This window comes from Pleurodeles waltl, chromosome 6 (genome assembly GCF_031143425.1).
Source record: "Pleurodeles waltl isolate 20211129_DDA chromosome 6, aPleWal1.hap1.20221129, whole genome shotgun sequence".
In the NCBI taxonomy this organism is placed as follows: domain Eukaryota; kingdom Metazoa; phylum Chordata; class Amphibia; order Caudata; family Salamandridae; genus Pleurodeles; species Pleurodeles waltl.
Window position 1 is genome coordinate 1,506,838,272 of NC_090445.1, and position 22,088 is coordinate 1,506,860,359.

Consider the following 22,088-nt stretch of genomic DNA (forward strand, 5'->3'; position numbering starts at 1 on the left):
AGAGCCAATGTGAAGATAACATCTCCGTGAAGGCCCAAATTGGCATTACATACAAAAGTATCTGCTCTCGTACCAAGGGCCAAGGGTAACACTTCAGCGAGGGCAGTGAAGACTCTTGTAGGGCCTCAGAGAAACAATAAAGCTGCTCCGAGATTCTGGCATACCCCATTAGCTGCTTGCCTTGAATGCCACCTCTGTTGATGGGATAGCCAGTAGAACTAAGAAATGGTTCAATTTACTAATTTTTATAGTAGTGCAACATTTAAGGATTTAATAACGGGATAGCTGCTTCTCTTGAGAGACGCCATTTTAGTAGTAATGACCTTTTAATGGTGTCATGTTAGTATCGGGATCGGGCTACCCTGTAAGGTAGTCTGTTAGGTCAGTTTGTAAGCTGGAATTTTGGCTATTTGTGGGACTTTTTATGGTCAACTGGTGTTTTTTTGCTGTTAATATGTCTGTTATGACCACAAACATTTCCTACAACAAATACTAAGGTATCTAGGCTCCCATGCCTTGTAAAACACATATACAGCATGTTTTCAAAAGTTCAAAACTGTCTCAATTTGCTAAGGCGATCGTCTAATGGGAGGGCTCTTTTATTCTGGTTCCCTGACCAATTTTCTACGCCACACCGACCATGGTCAGAACTGCAAGCAAAGATCATTAAATGAGACTTTTCATAACAAAGGGGCCTGCTTCACCAAACCTGGAATACTGCAGACTATAATGGTCTGCCCTCCAACCTTTGTAATGTAATGCAATGTATGGTGGATTTGAAGAGCGTTGTGGGTATCCAGGCGTCTTTCACACAGCATGCTCAGCCTCTTAAGTTTAAATGATATGCATACTTGCTCTTGCATGCTTAAGCAATCTGTCCTGGACATAGATCTATTTAATGTTGTTTCTTTCTACAGTTTTACTGTCTTCCATTATGTTCCTAAAACCCTGCATGAGAAATTCCATTTGACTTAAAATATTCATTTGTTTTCTCTTCTTTCTTTCTTACCACTGACACTCTGCTTGGCTTCCATTTTGTCCATCCCTCCTGTCTCTCACTATATCATACTCTAAGTCGCAAGCCTGCTTACCTCATTTCTTTTACTTAATTTCTGTAAATTACTCACACCTCATTTCATTGATAACAACCTCAACCTATTCCCCTTTAAGCCATATTCTTATAACCTAACAACACTTAATCACCACTAGCCTGTGTATTCACTAGGCCTGGGAGAAACTTTAATTATGCCGGAGTCTTCGGAGCAATTTCAGTCGTTTTACCTTACTCTTTTGATACAAAATGTCTAAAAAATTATGCAATTTCACCTGTTCACTAACTTATGAGTAATTTGGCACAGAAATCCTACCGTAAGAGCACAGAAACAATGAATTTAATGCATGTGAGCAGCTGCTGGCTGCTGCTCGGTCTGTATTCTTTTGTCTTTAGTGCTATTATCTTAGAGCAAAATGCATCCTCTGGTCTAATTTGGGCAGGAGGATGCATTTTGCGTGGAGAAAATAATGCTAAATTTTGGAATATGCTTCTCTCGCAATTCCACATAATCTTGCAGAATTGTGCTATAATTTTGCATAACTATGATGCAGCAAATGATGTGTGTTGTCCCTACCCCAGTATTCACCCCTCTAAGTTTGTATATAAACCTGCATAGCTGCCAATATTTATCACACCCAACTCATATTAATCTACCACAAAGAAACTGGAGTAAATCGACCGAATGTGTTATCTTAAAGCAGGTGATTAATCCCAATAACCAAAAATAAACAATAAAACATTGGATTGACCACTAACCCTGTGTTCTGGGGTGGCAGGCTACTCACTGTAAAGTGCTTCAATGTTGTGTCAAGGATAGTAAGCGCTACATAAATGCAATTACAATGATGCCTTCAGTCCTATATCATCTGGTGGGTTCAGTGTATGCGGTGCCCCTTCTTCACCCTCTCCCAGTAGCATTTTCCCATTCATTAGACAATACCTAATGGAGTAGGGCGTAAAGAAGTTGGCAGCATGCCAGGTAACAGTAGACTAAATAAGTGCCCTGTGGGACTCTGTTTTTGGCAACGTATGCAATGTCTTCAGGTGGCTACAGAGGTGGGCGGGGCACATGCCCTCAAGAGCTTTAATTCATGCAAGCGCCAGTGGTGCACCACCTAATGCTTCAATGAAAAAGAAATGCCAAAGGGGCTTTGCGAAGACAAATGAGATAGAGACAGCTCCTGTCCTTCTCAAGACGATTATTCCCCATTGTTTTCCTCCACATAGAAAGTAGAAAGCTTGCTAGCATGTTGGTCCAGTGCCAGTTGCTGAGGGGTGTGTGAGACTTGTGCGTCACAGGTTTGAGATCCAGCCTGACTCACTCACGCCCAGATTAACAAAGGTTTTTAATGCAAACCTGACACAAAATCCTTTTAGAGATTTTGGTGCACGGGTGTTCTCGCCACGATTTTTGACCCCAAACCCCATCTACTTACTATAGTAGACAAGGTATTTCTCCAAAAAGTTAACGCTACTTGAAAGCGGGCATTGATAAGGGAGAAATGCATTTATTTCTCTTAACGTTTCACGTTTTGCTTTTGTGCTGCACTGTACAGCACACAGCACACATTCAAAGTGTAAAATGTTTTCAAGTTAGTCTAGGCATAGTATTTTGTACTAGAAAGATAGCCTTGCAGTTTGAAACCTAAACTAGACTCATGCAGACATCTTTGCACTATGATACAAAGTTGTGTTTGTGGCTCGAGGGAGAAAGCAGGATAGTGACAAATATATGCAGATATCGAACTTTCCTGCTCTCTCCCTGTCATGCAAGCCAGCCCAGCAATTGTGGGTGCAGTGCTGCCTTGTGTGACAAGTTTCAAAATCTGGGCCTCGGACTTTTATCCACCCCCTGTCGTTGGAACGTGTACCACTGAGTTGGAATGGAAGTATGAGCTTTTTATTTATAGCGCGAAGAAGCCCAGAGGAGTTATGGGCAGGCTCTTTGTAAAAATGCATTTCGTTATTGTCAAATTGAAAGCCGCACAGTTTGTAACACACTGTGAGCCACTCTCAAACTAAAATGCCACTTCTTGTTAAAAATTCCACCTCAGAGCCCAAAGCCGACATTTCCCTGCAATTTCAAGCCGCATTTAATGCAGAAACTGGATTTGGAGAGGATGTGTGTGATGTCGGAACACATAAACACTTGACGGGTTATTTCTGGGGCTAGTTTCACAGTTTGGTAGCTGATGTGTCTGCGGAGACGGAGGTGGGACGCTGCTGACAACACATGCTGTTAAAGTGAGACTACGGTGGCGATTCACAAAGGCATTTTCGGCCGTAAACATAGATGTTGGGCAGAAACTACCTTCTTTTATGCTTGCTGGAAATCCATAAAAGGAAGCCTGGCAGGACTAAAAGGTTTACTAATGTGTATTTCTCAGTAACTACAGCGGAGATATGCTCAGTAGTAACTCCCATGCAAGGGGTAGGAAGTGGGTGGACTGAGGCATGGCTAGGTCGGTGTGTGAACGCCCACAGACGTGTATGCAGGCACATACAAACACAGATACAACCCTTTCACACTCTGGAAATTGTCGGAGATTAGCTACCTCAGGAGGCTGGATCAACTTCCCTTCTAGGATGGGAAGGGGAACGAATCACTTGCAAACTTGTAGGGGAGCTAAGAGTAGTACCGGGGAGGAGATATATGTTTTCCTAGTGGAAAAGAAAAAGAAATGAGAAAAGGGCTCATTTACATTTTGGGCTCCGTACACAAAATGATGTATTGGGGAGAGGGGAACCGGTGGAATAAGTGACATGACATTCCTGGAAGTACACCTGGAAACCTTCACCTGGCGTAGGCTTACTATTAAAAATATCTGTTAATTACAAAGTAGAACATCTGTTCCCATACATAGGAGTACTTTACAGGTGCAGATTTACTTTTTTCATGATCTCCTCAAAATTTTTGAGAAGCTACCAGAGGATGTCAGGCCTAGAAAGAAATGTAAAAGGTGAGCGAATCGGGACTTTTACAGTCTGTCACGTCAGACAGTGACTTACTCCACCTGGCCACTAGGTGACAGAGTTTCATCAGCACCTGTGCATTTCCATATGGAGGTGACACCATGTCATTCTCTAACTGGCCTTGTGATATCCCTGCTGAACTTGTTCGTTCTGTATAGAATGTCAGCCAATGGTATCCTCAGAATTCTAGTTAGGAGTTCCTGCTACACCAGCGGCTGCCTCTTCCTGGATTTCATCTAATGCAATGCTGTAACTGTCCACTAGGAGTCTCTGCAGCACTGGTCTCTTACTGGCCCACTGGGTCCTCATTCAGCAAGATCGGCCATAACCCTTACCGCCATTTTATGGCTGATATTGATATAAGTGCAAACGTTTGACTCAACAGTGACAGGAAAGTCAATTGTTTAAAACACTCATCACATTAAAATCAATGATGGTAAACAATTTTAGGCATGCAATTGAGGTTCCCAAGATGGCTGTCGTTTTGAAGACAAAGTTAGACATCCTTTGCATGGTATGTAGTCTCTACCCAATGGTCTTTACCCCACAGAATATTACCATACAGGGAAGTACCACACAGATAAGTACCACAGAGACCCCTTTTGGTACTTTACCGAACTACACTTTACCAAGAATGTAGGTATTTTTTTAAATCGCATAGATAATGTGTCATTTAAAAAAAATAGAATTTACTGGTTAAGGGATGGGTAAGGGTAATGGAGTGGAGAGGTAAAGGAAGGTACGATGTTTCTAGGTTTTAGGGGCAAGTAGCGGTGAAGGGAGGTAGTCTATTTATATGATACATAGGTAGATAGAGGTAAAGGGATGTAAGGTTTTTTTAAGTGTTACGGGCCAGTGGAGCTAAAGGGAAGTAAGTGGTTTTTAGGTTTCTGGAGCGGGTAGAGGTAAAGGGAGGTAAGCACTGTAGGGTCCTGGGAAGTGAAAAGGCAAAGGAAGTTAAAAGTGTTTTAGAGTTTAGGGGTGGGTAGAGGTAAAGGGGGTTGAGGGCTTTTTAAGGTCCTGGGGCTGGCAGAGGTTAATGGAGGTAAGGGGTTTTAAGGGTTCAGGGGATGGTAGAGGTAAGAGGAGAATAGTGGTATATGGTTAGTGGTATATGTGTATGTGTGTGTGTATATATCATATATATATATATAGATATAGATATAGTATTAATTACTGAGTGGCAGTCGCCACTAGGTAGTTCTCTTTGGCACCGTTTGATGAATCTTCACAAAATTCTCAAAACGTATACTTTGGTCAGTTCAGCTGCTGTCTTAAAAGTTTCGGGTGATCCATGAAGCAGGGGGTGAGAAAAAGAGGGGTCCTAAACGCCTTTTCACCATTCTATGTCAATGGGCCTTTTAATTTTTTTTTAACATGACTGCAGCACGAACCCCTAAACAGAATTACACCAAATTTGGCAGAAAGCTAGCTCATGGTCCAGAAAGCAAGCTTTTTGTGGCTTGGGGAAAATCCATTCAGTAGTTTCTGAGATATTAGAGTTGAAAAATGATAGCCATATAGGGCTGTGCAACCTCCACAGATTCGGATTTGCATATCCGGATTCGGATCTGCAGATCCAGAGGAAACGCAAGGTCCTGACTGTCAGGCCGCAACCGGACAGAAAAGTTGTGGCCGCCATTTTATTTGTTGCATTGGCTCGAGGGTAAAAAAAAAGAATAATGCAAATACGCATAAGGGGTGAGGATACAGGTTTCCTGACCCCATAAGTCACATGGACCCCTCATGGCCAATTTAATTTTTTCTGTCCAATCCACAGGTGGATCCATGGATCAAGAGAAAAAAAAAGAGAAAAAAAATAAAAAAACACCCACTGCATCCAACCTCATGCTGCACATGGCCAAAAGCCATACACAGCTTGGGCGCATGCAGGAGGGTTGGCCGCGGGCATAGCAGTGTTGGTTATATTTACGTGTGTGTGTGCTAAAATGGTTAACTCAAGTAACTAAAACCTGCACCCTAAGGTAACTATAACTTGCGCCATCGCCATGCACAGCTAATTACTACACATAATAAATCATTAATGACACCTCACATGGCATCATTGATATTATTACTGCAACATTTGCAATAAAATTATTGATGAGAAAACTGTGAATGGCGGGGGCAAGAGTTACCTTAGGGTGCAAGTTATAGTTACTTGAGTTAACCATAACTATAACGGCGGAATTTCTATGGTTTTTGTGTGGAGAAATTCAGAACTTAACTATAAATATAAATAATTGTATATATAGTCACTTAAAAAAACTGAAGGTTACAGGGATGTTATATAGGTTTTGAATTTCCTCACACAAAACCATAGAAATTCACCACTTATAGTTATGGTTAACTCAAGTGACTATAACTTGGAGCCCTAATGTCTCTAACTCTTGTCCTAAGGTAACTATAACTCGCGCCCCCACCATGCACAGTTTTTTTTGTGCAAAATTTTACTGCAGATATTGCATTGATATTATCAATGATGTTATAAATGATGTCATGAGTGCCGTAGTTTGTGGGGTAATTAGCAGTGCATGGCAAGGGCGTGAGTTATAGTTACCTTATGACAGGAGTTAAAGACATCTCAAGTAACTATAACTGCAACAGGTGAATTTCTATGGTTTTGTACGTTTAAAATGTGAGCCGAACTATAACGTTCCTGTAACCTCTGTAACCTTTGTTTTTTAAGTGAAAAAAATATATATATGTATAAATATGTGGAACAATATCAGACATTACAACATGCTTGGGTTGTAAACACATGCTTGGGCGTGTGGTATTAGAACACGCTGCAAGGGTCAATGTTTTGTAATGCCCGCGGGGTAAAGCCCTCATTGTAAACTCTAAGATTTATTCAGGTTACACGGTTAAATCTGGTTTAAAAAAAAGTGTAACACCATCTAAATTTATGTCGGCTCGGTGGTCTGCACAGCCGCCTCTAGGCTTCCCCTTACCGTAGGCCTCATCCAATGGTATGTTATTGAATAATGTATTTCCCACTGGAAGTTCAAAGAAAAACTGGAAGGGCTGGGGTGGAGGCAGTTCATGCCAGGGAACCTTCTGATACTCAACTGATTCAGTCCCCTACCTATCAGAATTTCAAAGGCACCAGTGTCTCATCAGGCCTCACAATTGCTCTATCGGCCAAAGCACCTCTCCTCAAAGCCAGATAAAAAATAAAAAAAGTATCAAACATCTGAGACTGTCTTAGAAAATGCTGTTTTTCACCACCGGAAGCACTGTTTTGCTTCAAAGAGCAGCTGGCGCCTCTGGAATGATTTTTCCACTGAAAATAAACACTGGACATCATTTTAAAGAACTGCCAATTACAGGCGGAAACCTGCACTTCGAGACAGGCGGTTAGTCACCAACCATCTCCTTGTTCTCTCACCGCTGAAATATCTTTTTCCGCCTCCCCCAAAATGACTAGGTAGTGACTAGGATTTTGACTGCACCTCTTCACTATCAAAGTAACAGAGCTTTTTACTTCACCTGTTTTTTGTTAATTAATTTAGAATATTGTTTGGGATGCTGAAATGAGCGCAACCAATGAGATTGCTGGGGCGGTGGCGTTCCTTCCTGCTGTTTACCTGCATTCTATATTCAGAGGCACAGACTGACGCAGGCGCAGACTGTGGGCATCTTTGTGTGCTTGGGTTGGGTGAGATTCTGGTGATGTCCTAATAGCCTTATTGCCCACAAGCTGTTGCGATGACTGCTGATAATTGCCCTTTCCCTCATTATGCGCTATGGAGCCATGATAGAGTAGGAAATTATCAATGGCTAAGGCCCTGTGTAGAAGATGTTACCACTGTTATTACCATGCCCAGAGATGAATGGCACCGAATGATTATTAATTTTGTAAAAAAAGGGAATAAATAGCTTTTCTTATCTGTATATTGAAACGGAACAGTCTGTCTTGGGGTGATATTGTAATGGGAGAAATAAGACGAAAGGCTGAAGTCAGGCTTGGTATTTGTTAGTGATAGAGTGCACAGAGAAAGGTATAGTTTGAAAGCTGCCTATTCTGGGGGTAGGTCAGTAAACGGGCCATACTGGAGGCAGTTTAGTGCACGACTTGTTATTGAAATATCTTGGAAAACAATGTAGTATTATAGCAGTTCTGAAAACTGGCTGGTATGGAAGGAGATCCAACAACAGATGCCTGTGGTGCTGTGTCAGAAAACAGTGTGGCATGCACTTACATCAGAAAATGCCCTTTGTCGAGAAAGACGGTAAGATGGACTCCTAAGGGAGTTGCTTGAAAAATGACTTTCTATGCAGGGGTGTGCCATAGGCCCCTGAGGTGCAGGTGACTCCCAACTCTTCACGGGCCCCCAAGCTCTTTCGAGGGAACCCGTTCCACCCATGGCCAATGAATATCTGTGAGATGTGGGAGAATCTTGGACCCTTCTTCGCCTTCTGAACGGAGGGGGACCATCATTTTACGTTAAGCCACTAAAATGGCAGTACATCAGGAAAACACCTAGGGGCATATTCATGAGCCCCTAGTGCCACTGGAGCGACACTTTACATGATGCTCCAGTGGCGCCAACCTCTGCTCCATAGTTACATGAAGGTGTAGCACCACTTTTTGTGGCGTTATACCTCCTTGTAAATATGGGACCCTCCGACGCAGTTATCTGCATCAGAGGGGCGTCCAATGGGTGTTGCTGTGGGCTTGTCACCCACTGCATTTTGACGTTGCCTCAGATTTACAAGATTTCGTAAACCTGAGGCAGCCCCAGGGGTGGCATTAGCAAGGCACAACAAGGAGGAATACTTTTATTCCTCCTCGATTTTTGCTTTTTCTATGCATGCTGCATTCTGCAGCACGCATAGAAAAAGCAAAATGCCAGAAATTATTGTTTATGTGCTAGAAGGTGTCACAATGGTGCAAGGATGCCTGCGTTGGCAGATAAATTTAGCACCAGCGCAGGGGACAACACAGGGATGCGCCGTATTCACTTAAATACAGCACATCCCTGCGTTGTGAAAATGATGGAGATTGGCGCTGCCAATTTTGGCACAGCATTGAACTCTGTCATTTTCCCATAATATATGGGCCTTAGTGTTAAGGAAGATCAAGAACATTTTGTGCGTGGCTTAGATGCTGGTCAGTAAATTGCCGGACATGGCAAAATTGCAGCAATTATCAGACATGGAGCGACTTTGAAAAAATGTGGTAGGGCAACATGTCCGAAATGGTCAGGTACCTCAGTAGGGTAGAAAAAAGCATGTACTCTCGTATGTGAGGCAATGGTTCGGTACAGAGGTAAGCTCAATACAGCACCAAACATCAATACAAGCCGCACCGGAAGCCTAAAAGACACAAAGTACAACCTGATTCACCGCCCTGCCGACCTCCACTTGGAAACAGTAGAGTCAAGGAACTCATCTTGCACAGCCAGTGATATGGGAAATGAAAGCCAGAAGGGAGCTCAAGGCAGAAGAATAAAATCATAAACAGAAAGCATCATTGTGTCTCAATGGCGCAAACACATCTGAACACAATAAATATGAGTGCACAAGGGAGACACCACCACTGATCACCACACTTGTGGGATAGTCAATCAATCCATCAGGAATTTGTCAAGTGCACTACTCACCTGTGAGGGCCTCAAGGTGCTAAGGAGGGGTTCCGAGAGTGGCAGGCAACCAGGAGTCATCCCAAGCAGAGGGGGTGGGGGCGAAAATGGGGACTTCCATCTTGTTGGAATTGAGTTTGAGGCAGCTGCTCTTCATCCATTTGGCGATGGCCTCCATTCCTTCGTGTAGGTTGGCCTTGGTGAAGTCCTTGGTAAGGGAGAGGATCAGCTGGGTGTCATCGGCGTATGAGATGAAGTTGAGGTTGTGGGTCGGGTGATGTTAGCTAGCAGGCCCATGTAGACGTTGAAGAGGGTCAGGCTGAGGGACGAACCCTAGGGTATGCCGCAGATGATTTTGGTGGCCTCCGAGCGGAATGGGGGAGGTAGACTCTCTGGGATTTGCCAGTGAGAAAGGAGGTGACCCAGACCAGGGCTCTGTCACAGATTCCAGCATTGCTGAGGCAGTGGCAGACGGTATTGAACGCGACCAAGAGGTCCAAGAGGATGAGGGCCGCGGTTTCACCGCTGTCTAGTATGGTTCTGATGTCATCAGTGGCAGCGATGAGGGTGGTTTTGGTGCTGTGGTTTCTGCTGAATCCAGATTGGAAAGGGTCCAGGGTGCAGTTCTCCTCGAGGAAGCAGGTTAGTTGTGTGTTGAGAGCCTTCTTGATGACTTTTGCCAGGAAGGGGAGCAGGGAGATAGGCCAGAAGTTCTTGAGGTCCTTTGGGTCCGCATTGGAGTTTTTGAGGAGTGCGTTGATTCCAGCTCCCCTGGCAAGTGGCAGACTCTAAGGAGCTGTTGATGATCTTCCGTAGTTGGGGTGCGATGACTGAGCCTGCTTTGTTGAGGATGTGGTGAGGGCAGGGGTCAGATGGAGAGCCAGAGTGGATGGTGTTCATGATTTTGATGGTGTAGTTGTCGTTGACGGGGGTCCAGGAGAGCAGGAGGTTGGTCGGAGGTTAATCTGTGGTGTTGGTGGTTGGCGGGGAGTCTGGACGCTGAAGCTGTCGTGGATGTCTGCAATCTTGCGGTGGAAGTAGGAGGCTAGGGAGTCGCGGAGGTCTTGGGATGGCGGGATGTCGTTGGCGTTGGAGCTGGGGTTGGAGAGTTCCTTCACGACGTTGAAGAGCTCCTTGTGGCTGTGTGCGTTGTTGTTGATTCGGTCTTTGAAGGAGGTTCTCTTGGCAGCTCGGATGAGTTGGTGGTGTCTCCGGATGGCATTTTTGAAGGCTGTGAGGTGGTCCAGAGTCTGATCTTGGTGCCGCTTTCTTTTAAGTCTTCGACAACTTTGCTTAGATTCATGGTGGTGAGCTGTAAACCAGAAGGCCTTTCTGTCAGTGCATCTGTTGGAGGGATTCTTGATTGGGGCGAGAGTATTGGCACAGGTGTTGACCTATTGCCTGAAGTTGCGGGCAGCTGCATCAGTCTCAGTGGTGTCGATGGGTGGGTTCTGGGAGAGGGCCAGGATAAGTTGGTCTTCGTGACCATTTTCCAACTGCAGTGGGGAATCCGTTGTGGGTGGTGGTGTGTTGTGGGTTTCTTGAAGGAGAAGTGGATGAAGCGGTGGTCTGTTCAGTGGAGTTCGGTGGTGTGGCTGTAAGAGATGTGATTGCTGGCGGAGAAAATAGGGTCGAGTGTGTGTCATGTGCAGTGGGTCGGTGTGGTGACGAGGTGTTTGAGGCCGAGGTTGGAGAGGTTGTCAATCGGGCTGACGGTGTTGTTGTCACTGGCGTTCTCGAGGTGGAAGTTTAATTCCCCGAGGAGTAGGTAGTCAGTGGATGCTAGAGCGTGCGTGCTGATGATGTCAGTAATGGGGTCACTGAACTGCTGTCGTGGGCCGGGGGGCCTGTAGACGAGGGTCCCTCAGAGGGTGGTGTTTGGGTCAGTGTGGATTTGGAAGTGAGGTGTTCAGTGGTACTGAGGGTGTCTTCGGTGTTGGACGAGATCCTGAGTGTGTTCTAGTGGATGATGGCGATGCCTCCTCCTGGTTTTTTGGAGAGGTCCCTGCCGGTGATCTTGTAGCCATCAGGGATGGCTATGACGATGCCACGCACTCAGGAGGGGTTCATCCAGGTCTCGGTCAAGAAGGCGACGTCTGGGGAGGCCGAGTCAAGTAAATTCCAAAGCTCTACTGCGTGGTTGTGGATGGAGCAGGTGTTGAGGAGGATACATCTGAGATGGTTGCGTCCTTCCTTGGTGGGTGGGTTGGTGGTGTGGAGGCTGGTGAAGGTGCAGTTCCGGCAGGAGAAGGGTCCGCGGGTGGTCTGCGGGGAGGCTTGAAAGCAGGAGGGAGAGCAGCCGGTGTTGAGGGCACGGAGGGTGGCGGCATTGTAGTGAAGGCATGCGTGGTATCGGTGGGGGGTACGGGAGCCAGGGGTTCTGGTGCTGGGTGCGGTCCAGGCGCGGACAGGCCAGCCGGGCTTGCCTTCGGCACGCCCGCTGTGCAGCCATGCAGTGGCCGCCATTAAGTAGGGAGGTGGGAGGGAGGAGAGGACAGCTGGGAGGCGGACGACAAACGTCGCGAAAAAGAGGGCCGGCTGAAAAAGGGGCGAGCCGTGGGGGCAGCAGTGGCGGGAGTGCAGCACGGGAGAGAGAGGAGGGGGAGGGGTCGCAGGGGCAGCAGCAGGGGAGAGAGAGCGGGGGAGAGGGAAAGTGAGAGAGCGGAGTGACAGAGAAACGAGGAAAAGGAGCACTAAGGGAAAGTAGTGAAGCAGAGCAGAGAGCAAAGCAAAAGGAGGAGAGAGGATGAAGGTAGCCTAGTAGGAAAGAAGAGCTCTCCCACTAGGCAACAGGGATGAGGCACATGCAGAAGCCTGTTGTTGGAGGAGGGCCTCGAACTCCTGACAGGGGTCAGGAGTTCAGAGGAGCCAGGGAAAGGGCTCTACTTACAGGGTAGAGCCACGGGAGGCAGAGCAGTATACTGACCAGAGTCAGGGATAGGTATTCCAAATGAGGTCTGGAGGCAGCCTGAGACCCAAGTCCAAGACCTCCAAAACATACCCATCCCTATGCATCGCAGAGAGCACAGATGACAAAACAAGCACCTCATCCAAAACAGGGCACAGGAGCAGAACAACTCAAGTTAGGCACTAACAATCGACCAATGAAAACCCAGAAGCAAGAATATGAGACACGTGCAAAGCTGCTGAACAGCGCCCAGTCTAACAAAAAGGTGGACAAAAGAGCGAAAAGGTTAGCAGGGACTTGAATGGAGAGCCACGAAGTAGAGAATGGTTGCCTCCTGGAAGGGTGAGATAAAACAGAAGGATTCTGGGAAGACACAGAGCTTAATTAACACCAGAAGGGGACTAAATTAATCTCTTTTGCTATATTTAAAAGGAACTGTACAGAAATATGGAATGGTATAAAAATAATTTAACAGTAAAATGAAGACTAAAATAAATCTAACCTGTCCCTAGAGTGTTTGACTCACGTCATGAAGTAAGAAGTGGGCTCAGGAATTAATGAAGAGGTAACAGTAAAAATATGGCAATATCAGGGTCTTTGTTTTATGACGTTTTAAAAAGCACATGTAGCACAGCAGTGGCTCTGACCTTCTGTTATCCTATGACCTCTGTGAAGCCACAGGTCTGTGGTACTGTAAACCAGAAGTGAAATTATACCCCTTTTTAGGTCATGCGTGCAAGCGCTCTTACCTGTTGTAATCTACCTGTAGTTTTTTAACCACGCCCACCGCATGCCCATCAACATCACTCGTTCCTGGGCTTGCCTTTAGAAAATGCTTTGTTATGATTGGTAAATGCTTTGCGTTCGTCCCTCCTTGGAGCAGTTTGGTTACTGCCATGGACATCGACCCTGTTACATGGATAATTGCACGATTGCTGATACGTTTGACTAAGAGCAAACGACTTTTTCTTTTTGTGTGTCTCCTTCGCGCTCATGCTCATGGCAGCCATGGCGCTTTGAATCAGCTTGCTTATGTCAACTGTTTTACATTCATGTTAAGTGGCAAGAAAAGTTCAGTTCAGAATTTACAACATTAAAAGCTCTAACACGAGCGAACACGAGACCCATTGCATTGCAAATGCTTGTTCAATGTGCTACCCATGCACGGCCGATATCAGATTCGCCACAGTAATAGACAATGAGCCAAGTCAGAAAATGGCAGGACAAGGCATTCCTCATACTTTAGGCTACAGTAGCACAACCCTGTCCCAAGGGTGCATGGAGCAGCCAATGTCCTCAACCATAGTCAGATTGTGTAAAGAACACTGATAGACAGGTCCTGATTGTTCCGAACTGTACCTCATCTCAGAAGTCTTATCACATACATTTCTGGGGAAAGGTAGCATGAAGGGGCTGCCAGTAGGGTCACACGAGTGACCTTGGAAGCATCAAATGCAGCCCCACTGTTATGGGAAGGAGCTGGCAAAATCTAATTTGGACTAAGGCATCATGAAACCATGCTCAAGCCCTCTCCTTAGGCATGACTGTGTTATACCTACAGTGGTGGACTGATTGGACAAGTTGAGTATTTCTTATTGAATGGGTGGCAGTTGAATTCTGTGTCTCTTTCAAGAGGCAGGATCCTAGGACGCCCACCAGAGGTGGATATTCCAAATATTGTAAAATGTAATCCCCAATGAATGGCAGGAGGTTTAACCTGAGAAGCATATAGAAAGCTGAAGGCAGCTCCAAAAATGTATGCAGCAGGTATCAGATCTAGATTTCTGCAATGACACTGAACACTCTCCAAAATGAATATTTTTCTCTCCTAAGCTTCAGACATTAACACTGGGCCATCAGCATGAAACCCGAGGAAGGGTGCTCCGACTCCTCGGGCGATGCTCACGATGGCTGTCATTTGTTATGCACTGCAGCGATAATCCAAATTGAATGATATATTTCTTGTCCTATATTCTGTATTTCACTGTTCATCTTCTTCTTCCCACCTAAGCACCCCCAGACCTGCATATTTAATCAGATCCCCACTAAGATTGAGTAGGATCTGGGTGTCGTCAACGTACATACGGAACTGGAAACAATAAGCATGAATGAATGTGTATACAACTTGGATTATTATGTTAAAAAATATGGGTGACAGTGAAGGTCTTTATGGGGGTTCACATTCAGTCACTTTACAAGCTGAGAGTCATGATGAGTGTACATCACATGCGATTAGCCCAAGAGCTAAGAGCAGATGAAAAGAAGACCAGAGCCTTCATCGAGTGGCGATTACCCAGAATATTTGTGTCAAATGGCACAATTTGGTCTACTATAGGCAGAACAAAGACACTGCCACCTATCACTGGAGGTGTAAGTTAACTAGAACAGAACAAATAACTGATTCTGTACTCCTGTGCAGTTGGAACCTGAGTTTGAAGCAAACAAGACCCTCTGCAAATTTAGCTGATTTATGTACAGGGCGGCCCCTACACGAGAGCAGAGGAGCATCGCCCTGCTGAAGTAATGCCCCAAAAATGCCCCAGAGCTGGAAAAACAAATGGTAATAAACTTTTTTTATTACCATTTTATTTTTCAGCACCCTGACCTGAATGGAGAGGCGGGGCTGGCCACTTCTGCTCTGCTGTTGAGTGACAGCAGCAAGGAGCTGTGCACTTGTTCAAAGTGCGCATGTCCCTTTGGCCAGCCTGACATGCACACTTTAAACTTCTCTAACCCAGCTGTCTTAAGACAGCTAGGATAGAAAAAGCACAGCCCTCCAGCGCTCATGTGAGCATTGAGAGAGGCCACTCCCTCCAATCCTGATGCTGCTTTCAATTCATGCTGGTTACCAGCATGAAACCAGTGTGAGGATTTGGTAGTGCTGTTTCCTGGTCGTTGGAGCCACGATGAGAGGAGGACGCCATGAGGAGCGGGAGACCAGTCGCCCTCGGGTAAATGCCTTTTCTTTTTTTTTTTTATGTTATTGTTGTACCCCTCCTGCGTAAATAGAAACCAGCCGCAACTGTTTATGTATTTGACCATCTGAGATTTCCCCTTCATATTTTTCACTTTCACCAGAAATCTTGGACTTTTCCGTTACTACCACATTCTAAATCAAGCTTTTGGTATTTGATTTTGTGAGTGGCTTTATGTAGACTACAGTGACTGCAGTACAAGAGCGAACGCTCTTAAAATTTAGATCAAGGTTAGAAGATGAAATGAAAGGGAGACTATCCTGTAGTTTGGGTGCTAACAAGAAGGTTAAACTAAAAACAGAAAGACATATTACGGAAGTAAGCACCCACCATTATCGATAGAAAGGAATTAGGAATTATGTGTTTCTTGAACGAGGACAAAAATAAATTTTCCATAAAATAACCTACATCACGTTATTACAGGTATTCTAAGATCTTAGTAGGAAAGCATATCAGTCTTGGGATTGACTCGTTCTCTTTTGGAAATATACTGTTTTTCTTGGTGTAACAAGTATTAAGTCACTTTATCCTATGAAAAAGAATGGTAATGGTAAGGATGTGAAATATTAATGTGAGGCTTGGCTGGACTATGGGCGCTGGCTGCATACATATTTCACCGAAATTACATAAATGAAGGTTTCTATAAATGGGAACAGCTGGTGGAAAACACCTGTGTGTAACATTGATTAATAGAGATTATTGGGATCAAGATAAAGGTGATGCATTTCTCTTTGTGCTTCTTTACATTTATTTTCAGTAGTTTGTTTGTCAAAAATGTATGTTTTCTAACCTTGATTTTAGAAACACTTTGAAACTACTGATTTTGCAAACTGGTTCATCACATCATGCTACTTTAAAATGGCATTTTGAAGCAAAAAACAACAAATCAAAACGTTTACGGCCTTTTAATAAAGATTAGCAGAGTGTGGTAGGCTTGCTGAAAAGTACACTGGCTACCAGTCTTTCGACATACCATAAGGTAGAGGTTCCCAACCTGTGGTCCAGGAACCCCTGGGGGTCCGCAGAGCCTCCCGACGGGGTCAGTGACTGCTTAGAAATTAAATAATATTAACAGATTAATAAAGTGTATAGAAATAAAGTGGCTGAATGTACAAGTGAACATTTTAAAATGTTCTGTAAATATCAACTAATTGGAAATTGGAGGCTAGTGTCCTCAGATTCATTTGTGGGAGAAGTGCAGGTGCATCATACAGAATATGGTATGGAAGATGTGTATCTTCAATTGAATTTAGAAAACTTCCAGCCGTCCTATTAAAATTAAATGCTTTATTTTTTATTTAAATTTGGTTGCAAATTAAATAAAATGTGTTATCTTCTGTGTATGTGTTTGTTTCTGTATTTTTTGTGTATTATTTTGCATTTCAACTCATCAACTATATTTAGGCCGGGGTCCCCTGCTTCCAGTAATGGCTCAGTGGGGGTCCCTGGATTTCAGTAACGATTCAGTGGTGGTCCCTGGGTTCCGGTAATAATAAATCGGGGGTCCACTGAAGTTAAAAGGCTGGAAACCACTGCCATATGGTACTCTCTTTCTGCCACTGGGAATTCTGTGGAGCCACTTGGGAGATGCTGTTGACTTTGCAGTGCCCAGATTTGCTATGGCAAGAGTCGTGGTAGTGTTTTTCAGTACGTGTTCTCTCTTTCTGAAACTTTCTTCATACGGAGTAGCATCAATCCATAATTCTGAGGTGGTTAGGAAAGATCTACCTATCTTTCTAGCCCTAGTATTCATCAATAGTCTCTCGGTTATCAGCCGCTTTATATGTTTTTCTTTCATTACATTAAATTAATTTCATTCCAATTGGCCCAATTATGTCAACACAGATGCAAATGGGACTTTGCACAGGTTCAGTATTAAACGTGCACAGATTTTGAACTGATCTTGTGTTTTTCCCGTGACAAGGACCCAGACAAAATTGGAGAAACTGCCAGACTCTGAGGTTTGTGGCTTGGAACAGGGGAAAGTATGTGGTATCAACTGGCTATCCCACATATGACCCACAGAACTCCTATTAAGGAGGTAATTTCACAGTTATTTTAACCACTCCATGAGGTATCATTATTTTTCTAGGTGGTACTAACTCATGGCAAAGTTTTCGAAGCACTCTGCCACATATGTAAGCATTCTGGCAGTCAAAATAGTCAACTGCCTGCATACTCTAATGGGGAGTTGCAAACTACAGCAATTTACTGTGGGAGTTTGCCCAACAATTCAGATAAACCTGTTGATATGCAAGTTTTTAATGACCTAGGGTCTCTTTTGGCAATCAATAGTTTCAAGCAAAATCAATTACTAACATCATAATGAGGTACCAGTCCTACTCTGAAGTGACTTTGCTAGCCGAAAATAGACATCCCATAAAGTTGTTCACCAATCAAAGAAACCGTTTGCCCTGTATAGGGTCGGTCAACTTTGTATAGACTCCATGGATACTCATTTCCTTGACAAGTAAAATAAATTGAAAACAACACCCACTATGTTGTGTTGTAGGAACATTAACACTCTAAATGATCTTCTAATCACCACGCAGCTTGTGTGCTCCCTTTTTTGATGGATGGCACCTACCCTGAGTTAGGCACAAGAAGATCTGAGTAGACAAATGCAAAACATCCAAAGTTAGCCCTGCCTTTAAGGTGGTAGGTAAATAAGGTGTAGATGTATATCTTGATGGTATAGCTACTCTGCCGCATTTGCATCAGAGTATCCGTACCACCAAGATAATGGACCCCCCACCAAATTTAGATGTGGGCGGACCTTAGATTTTATCACAGTGGACACTACCCTGTCTATGCCATGATTACATTCCTCCAACCCCCTTTCCCCCAGTAGAGTAAGAGAGATGGAAGGCAGACATCTAATTCCACCCATCTAATTTAGAAGGACAGACTTAGAGGTCAGTTTTCACTGCCTGTCACCGCCAGGAAAACACTGGCAGTTAGGGGCAGTTAAAACTGCTTAATGCTCCCTTTTCCACGGGAGAGGAGTCCTGTGGGATTTTTTTTGCAAAATAAAAATAAAACCTTTTGGTGCACAACTCTGTCAAGCTGGTGGAGCCATGCACCAAACTTTTAACACCATTGACAGGATATGGTATGATTGCTGTTCCTGCCAGTGCTTTAGAAGTGACCGCCAGCTGGGCAGTTATTTCTAAATTTGGTGGACAAAGTAGTCTCAGCACGGTGGACGTTAAGACCTTTGCCAGGTCAACAGAGTTTACTTCGTCCTCCAAAGAATAATTTGGTCCCTAAGTCTCCAAACTGATTGTTTGCAAGGCTGAAGGAAGAAGTGTGGCCTAACGGCTAGACCTGCCAAACAAGAGAACTAGGTTGGAGTCCCAGCAATGGCTTCATAACCACTAATCTTGGGAAACCTCTGAAACTCCCTGTGCTCATAAAATGAATCTGACCTTGTGTAATGTAATCTGGTGCCAATACAATGCTCTCCAATGCCCAAAAATCGACAAATTGAGTGGAAAGTGGGAGTGATGGGTAGTAATATTGTAATATTGTGGTCTCTGAAATGTGCAAAAACCCAGCCTCTTGGCACACATGTACGTGGTGATTTTCAATATGTCGAATCCACAGAAGGTCTCAGAACAATCTGCAATGTTTAATTAAGCAGTTCGGCCTTTGATGGTGGCCTCTTGTTTGATTAAGAATATGACTGCCGGGGGATGCGGGGATTTAGAGGGATGCGATGTCCCCCGCCGCTCGCTCAGCATCAGCACCGAGTGCATTCTTCACCAGAAAACTAGCCACAGGGATAAAGGCTTTGACGGGAGAAAAAACAAACTTATTCCTGCCTCTGGCTACGAAAATCTTCAGAAGCGAGACTTGCTGACTAAGATCAACACGAAGAATTATGCTAAAGTACGGTGCCCCAGATATGAGAACTGAGGCCACCCAAGGTGTTAGTTTATGATTGTCATAAGACTGTTAAAATCAAGTATCAAAGCTTTCTACTTGCCGCATATTTCGGTCAAGTCGTAAACTTCGCCTCAGCAAAGATGGGGGGCTTTTGCCACGGCTTCGCCAGAGGCAAGGTGAAACTCTTCTGACGCACTTTACATTTTTGGGGCGAGGATATGGTTTGGGCAGGAGCCTGTAATTGCAATTGCAAATTGTATTTATATAGCGCTTACTACTCCTGACGAGGATTTGAAGCACTGGATCGGGGCATCTGTGGTGGTCCTGTAGCAACCCCTCCTGGTGATGGTGAGAGGTTAAAAGCAGGGAAAGGTGGGGGGTCAGTGGTGTGACGCCAAACGATACCCTCCTACCCGAAGAATGTGATAACGCTCCCAGGAGACTACCACTTTTCATAGATATTCATGGGCCCTCGGCTGAATGGGGGGGGCATAAAGGGTAGGAGTCTCCGTGTGCCACACGGGCTGCAGAGGGCGCCCCTGAGGAGGAGCCAAAAGCGTGGGGGTTGGTGATACACGAGGGGCCACACGACAGCCACAGACTGCTCACGACTATGAAATAGGGTGGTGGCTTCTGCGGGCTTGGAGTGGTCCGACCTGGTGAGAGATCTAGGGTGCTGAGTGAGAGCTCAGATGTGTGAGGAAGGCGGAGAACGGTGTGAATGGGGAGGGACACTTCCGCAGATAAAGCAGCAGCGGCTCGTAATATATCAAAGTGGTGCGGCTAGCAAAGTGCCCCGCAGCATTATAAAAAGTGAAAACAGTACAAATGAATGCACAATAAAAACGCAAGCATGCATTATAGTAAAATTAAAAATAAAATAATTCTACTTACCCAGGCTGTGACGTTAGGGTGACCACCTGGCACTGAGGCAAATTCTGGACAGGACTGTAAAAAATTCAGGACAAAGGGTCAAAATTCAGGACAAAAATTCAGGACAAAGGGTCAAAATTCAGGACAAAATTTCAAGAACAAACGTCAGTTTTACAGACACACGCAAGAGATGCCATGCCTCACTATGCTGTCAGTGCATTTATTTACTCTTTTTTAACATGGCACTATTTATTCACTGTGGACCTTTTGTGATTGCCTCCTGGTGTGCTACATTCAGGTGTCACATTACGTCCTTGTTCAGTAGTAAATGAATGCCCTTCACGCCAAGGCCATCACCCCTACCCAAATCTATCCGATCTTTCCTGAAGAGAAAGTAACAGCAACACTTTGATTATGTTTCTGAACATTTCAAAACCCCTGGCAAACAGTTTGGGAAACATTAAGGTAATTAACCTTATGCTAGTTTAAACAAATTGAACAAAAACATCTGGCTTACCCCAACCGCCCATGGACTTTCAACCTAATTTTTTTTAAAGAGGCAGGGCAGATGGTCTGGGTGACAGTCTCACACCTAATGACAGGATGTGATGTACCCATAACTTGTCTGTAGTCTCACTGCACTAGAGTGTATGTTTGGGACTCTACATTTATCTCAGAAATGGGAGCCCGGACTACCAATCAAAGATAATAAAAGAGTAGGATGAAATCGAGATCAAATGGGAGATCCACGGCAAGTAATTCACAGGATTGTTGCTAACAACTGAATAAATAAAGAAGAGACAAACAAGGTGGGACAATTCCTAAAATCAGACAAGATGGGTCCACCAAGACTATTTGAAGGTATTGGGTACCTGGGGAGTTGTCTGCACACAGGAGCGAAACAGAAGGGGCTCTGTCAAGTGGTTGAACAATCAACACCCATCCACCTTGGCAAACTCTTCTGGTGCAGTGGTTTGCATGTTAGTGCTTGTGAAGGGTGAGCAGGGGCCAGACCCCTCGCAAGGTTGTGCAAGGCAATTGCCTGTTTAGTCCATGTCTTTATATGATTTTGAAATTGAGCAAAAGCCAAACTAGAGATCTGGGTTATCCCTAAGTGTCAAGTACACATAGAATCTTCAAAATATTTGGAATGTTAATTGCACAAACAAGATTTACACATTTTAAAATTTAATTAGTGTTTCTTTAACATATGGCACTGTTTTCGCCTTCATACACAATTAGATCTCAGATTGAACTGGGAACCAGTTACCTTTCGATACCTAATGATTAATATCTACCATTCTTACACTGATTTCCAGGATGAAAATCTCGGCAGAGCGAACGGTCCCTCCAAGCCCAGTTTGCTTTTTGGTCTTCTCTTCTGCTTTCTGTAGAGGCGATGTGGCACTAGCGAAGACGGTGTGCTACCCCATTGATAGTATTATTTTGCAAACCTTCCCCTGCTCATCCTTCATTCCTTCTTAAGACAGGCCACACATCTGATTTGGTCACTGTGGCGCCATCGGGAGCTCTTTCCACTCTAAAGCTAACTGTGACTGCAGATGGATTAGATCTTCTGGACTTAGAATGCTTTTATTCAGCTGCAGATGTCCAATGGATGGCTCACTGGCTTTCTGCCCACCTCCCTGCATGAGATGGGGTTTACCAGTAAAGACTTTTAAGAAAGGCTTAATGCACTGCTCATCGTTTCCTACTGACCATTCTATGGATCACCATCTAACCACTACACTCTATGCCACATGAGTCTACTCTGCACTCTGACACTGCACCACTCTCCATTACTGCACTCTCTGCTACTCTATTGTATG

General features: G+C 44.5%; 1 long non-coding RNA gene across 1 annotated transcript in view; it reads right to left on the reverse strand.

Annotated features, from left to right (window-relative positions):
* The window catches only part of LOC138301002 (uncharacterized), a 90,559-nt gene that overhangs the window by 48,611 nt on the left and 19,860 nt on the right, over positions 1 to 22,088 (reverse strand). The window contains exon 2 of the long non-coding RNA XR_011205050.1: positions 20,281 to 20,334. This is a non-coding gene — a long non-coding RNA (uncharacterized lncRNA). The remainder of the gene's footprint in view (positions 1 to 20,280; positions 20,335 to 22,088) is intronic.